At 44.0% G+C, this 4357-nt stretch overlaps 1 pseudogene; it reads left to right on the top strand.

Moving 5' to 3' along the window:
* Window positions 1–1157: 1157 nt before the first annotated feature.
* LOC133255426 (pre-mRNA-splicing factor RBM22-like) lies at window positions 1158–3362 on the top strand (annotated as a pseudogene).
* The last annotated feature ends 995 nt before the right edge of the window (window positions 3363–4357 follow it).

Genomic DNA, 4357 nt, shown 5'->3' with positions numbered 1-4357 from the left:
CCTATGAACAGTATGAAAAGGCAAAAAGATATTGCATTGAAAGATGAACTCCCCAGGTCGGTAGGTGCTGAATACACTACTGGAGAAGAGTGGAGAAATAGCTCCAGAAAGACTGAAGAGACAGAGCCAAAGCAAAAACAAAGCCCAGTTGTGGATGTGACCGGTGATAGCAGTCAAGTCTGATGCTGTAAAGAACAATATTGCATAGGAACCTGGAATGTTAGGTCCATGAATCAAGGTAAATTAAAAGTGGTCAAACAGAAGATGGCAAGAGTGAACATCTACATTTTAGGAATCAGCGAACTAAAATGGACTGGAATGGGTGACTTTAATTCAGATAACCATTATAACTATGACTGTGGGCAAGAATGCCTCAGAAGAAATAGAGTAGCCCTCATAGTCTGTTGAGGTCCTTTAATGGACCGGAACCTGGTAGTCCAGAGTTGAGCGATAAGAAAGTAAAGGAGAGAGAAAGAGGCTGATATTCCTTGGTTTTCGCAGAAAGCCAATAAAACCCCTGCACGGGGCTTGCTCTGTTCACGAAGGCCTCAGGCGCCCTCTCAATGGGGTGAAGGTGCAGAGCGCCTTCTCGAGAGGGTCTTAGAAGCCCAGGCAGGAAAATGAACACAGAGGACCTCTGCACTCCAGGGGATCAGCCTGAAAAAGAGAGAGAGAGAGAAAGCAAGACATGGGGACCATAGCTCTGATGGAGCAAAGGTGTTTTAATCAACATGGTGTGGGCATATATACTGTAGTTATTCTCAGCAAAGATAAAGATTAAAATTCCAGACTTACAAAACATAGGTGATCCATATTAAAGAGAGAGAGAGAGTTGTAAATAATAACTTTTACCATTTGGTTCATAAAAAGGAAGAGGGTACTTATCACCATATAGAAAAACTAATGAAGGAAAAGCCTAGATTCCTCAGCCCCCGGGGAGAGGCTTGCCTCTTAATTAATTCTGGAATTAATAAGGAACAGAGAATTCCTGACAGATCCAAAACAGCACACAGGAAGCCTCCTGTTAAATGCTTCCTGACAATAGTCAACAAAAGAGTCCAAAATGCAGTATTTGGGTGCAATCTCAAAAATGACAGAATGCTCTCTGTTCATTTCCAAGGTAAACCATTCAATATCACAGTAATCCAAGTCTGTGTCCCAACAAGTAATGCTGAAGAAGCTGAAGTTGAACAGTTCTATGAAGACCTACAAGACCTTCTAGAACTAACAACCCCAAAATATGTCCTTTTCATTATAGGGGATTGGAATGCAAAAGTAGGAAGTCAACAAACACCTAGAGTAACAGGCAAATATGGCCTTGGAGTACAGAATGAAGCAGGGCAAAGGCTATTAGAGTTTTGCTAAGAGAATGCATGTGTCATAGCAAACACTCCCTTCCAACAACACAAGAGAAGACTCTACACATGGACATCACCAGATGGTCAACACTGAAATCAGACTGATTATATTCTTTGCAGCCAAAGATGGAGAAGCTCTATACAGTCAGCAAAAACAAGACTGGGAGCAGACTGTGGCTCAGATCATGAACTCCTTATAGCCAAATTCAGACTTAAATTGAAGAAAGTAGGGAAAACCACTAGACCATTCAGGTATGACCTAAATCAAATCCCTTACGATTATACAGTGGAAGTGACAAATAGACTCAAGGGATTAGATATGATAGACAGAGTGCCTGAACAACTATAGGGGGAGGTTTGTTACATTGTGCAGGAGACAGGGATCAAGACCATTCCCGAGAAAAAGAAATGCACAAAGGCAAAATGGCTGTCTGAGGGGGCCTTACAAATAGCTGTGAAAAGAAGAGAAGCAAAAGGCAAAGGAGAAAAGGAAAGATATAGCCATTTCAATGCAGAGTTCCACAGAATAGCAAGGAAAGATAAGAAAGCCTTTCTAAGTGATCAATGCAAAGAAATAGAGGAGGTGGCAGTCCTCTCCCAACTTGGAAGCTGCGGCTGCCTCCAGATACTTTCAAGATGGTGACCTCTCTAGGTTCCAACACCTACAACAGGCAGAATTGGAAGGTTGAGGACTTCCCTATTCTGTGCCAGACGTGTTTTGGAGAACACCCATATATCCAAACGACCAAATAAAAGTATGGGAAGGAATGCAAAATTTGTGCCAGGCCTTTCACAGTGTTTCATTGGTGCCCCAGGGTCCTCATGCGTTTCAAGAAGACTGAAGTGTGCCAGACCTGCAGTAAATCGAAGAATGTCTATCAGACTTGCCTCTTAGACCTAGAGTATGGCCTGCCCATCCAGGTGTGTAATGTAGGATTATATTTTAAGGATGATATGCCAAAATCTGATGTCAACAAAGAGTACTACACACAAAATATATAGAGAGAGATTTCCAACTCTGATGGAAAGCAGTCAGGTGGCATGTTGGGGAAAGCCACATCCACCAGTGACATGCTGCTCAAACTGGCCCAGACCACCCCTACTACAAAAGGAATCAACCACACCTTTGCTCCTTCTAGGTGAAAGGAGGATGTAAGAGAGGAGAGGAATGTCCATACAGACATGAAAAACCAACAGATCCGGATGACCCCCTTGCTGATCAGAACATTAAAGACCTTATGGAATCAACAACCCTGTGGCAGATAAACTCATAAAGCGGGCTTTAACAATGCCACATCTGGACCCACCAGAGGACAAGACTATTACAACACTGTATGCTGGTGGTCTGGGTGATACCATTACTGAGACTGATCTAAAGAATCACTTCTACCAGTTTGGAGAGATCCGGACCATCACTATTGTGCAGAGACAGCAGCGTGCTTTCATCCAGTTTGCCACAAGTCAGGCTACAGAAGTGGCTGCCAAGAAATCCTTTAATAAACCGGTTGTTAATAGCTGTAGGCTCAAAGTGAAATGGGGAAGGTCCCAGCAGCTAGAGGAAAAGAAAAGGAGAAGGACGGAACCACAGATACTGGAATCAAGCTTGAGCCTGTTTCAGGGCTCCCAGGAGCTCTTCCTCCTGCTGCTGCTGCAGAAGAAGCCTCTAACTACTTCAACCTACCCCCTAGTGGTCCTCCAGCTGTGGTGAACGATTGCCCTGCCACTCCCACCTGGTATTGCCCCCCCAACCCCCAGGTTTTGGGCCACACATGTTCCACTCCATGGGACCATTCCCTCCTTTCATGAGGGCTCCAGGACCAATCCACTATCTTTCTTAGGATCCTTAGAGGATGGGAGCTCATACCAGGAAACACAGCAGCCCCTAGCACTTATCACTGCTCTGGGGCTCTATGGAAGAGAAGGTGCTTAAATATCCTAGTAAATGAATCCCAGAATAAATATGTTTTTCCTTCCTTTGTAGTTTCCATGGTAGTGGAATGTATTCAGATGTAGGCAATTGGAGAACGACAGCCTTGATTTCCTCTATGTGTTCTCCAAGGATTGATGGACCTGAAATAAGCTGCTATTAACACATCTGGTTACTGCTATAACATCACTAATAAAACTTAATGCCTCTTCCCCTCACCTATGTGGGGAACAAGCAACTGGGTGAATTGGAGTGTTCAACCAAGTTACCTTCCCAATTACAAGTTCATTTTGTATCTTCTTTTGGGGGGTGGGGAGGGTGGGAACTAACCTGCAGTAAGAAAAACAAGCAAACAATTTTTGACCATTTTTATGTCCATTGAATGTTTTCCTTCTAATCCTCTAAAAAAAAGATTACTAGTACTAATCATTGTAGTGGCATGAGGGTGATTTAATGCTTCTAAAATCACATTCTTGAAGGACAAGTAGAAACAGCACCCAGCACGTTAGATATCTCTCCTTTCCTCATTTGTTACTAAAGGAATCTGGCTGATAGTTTTACTTCTTTCAGTTCAGTTCAGTCGCTCAGTCGTGTCCGACTCTTTGTGACCCCATGAATTGCAGCACGCCAGGCCTCCCTGTCCATCACCAACTCCCGGAGTTCACCCAGACTCACGTCCATCGAGTCAGTGATGCCATCCAGCCATCTCATCCTCTGTCGTCCCCTTCTCCTTTTGCTACCAATCCCTCCCAGCATCAGTGTCTTTTCCAATGCGTCAACTCTTCGCATGAGGTGGCCAAAGTACTGAGTTTCAGCTTTAGCATCATTCCTTCCAAAGAAATCCCAGGGCTGATCTCCTTCAGAATGGACTGGTTGAATCTCCTTGCAGTCCAAGGGACTCTCAAGAGTCTTCTCCAACACCACAGTTCAAAAGCATCAATTCTTCGGCGCTCAGCCTTCTTCACAGTCCAACTCTCGCATCCATACATGACCACAGGAAAAACCATAGCCTTGACTAGACGAACCTTTGTTGGCAAAGTAATGTCTCTGCTTTTGAATATGCTATCTAGGT

The sequence above is a fragment of the Bos javanicus genome, chromosome 10 (assembly GCF_032452875.1).
Source record: "Bos javanicus breed banteng chromosome 10, ARS-OSU_banteng_1.0, whole genome shotgun sequence".
Lineage (NCBI taxonomy): Eukaryota > Metazoa > Chordata > Mammalia > Artiodactyla > Bovidae > Bos > Bos javanicus.
The sequence above is the reverse complement of the archived record's forward strand: the minus strand, read 5'-3'. Positions and strand labels throughout refer to the sequence as shown.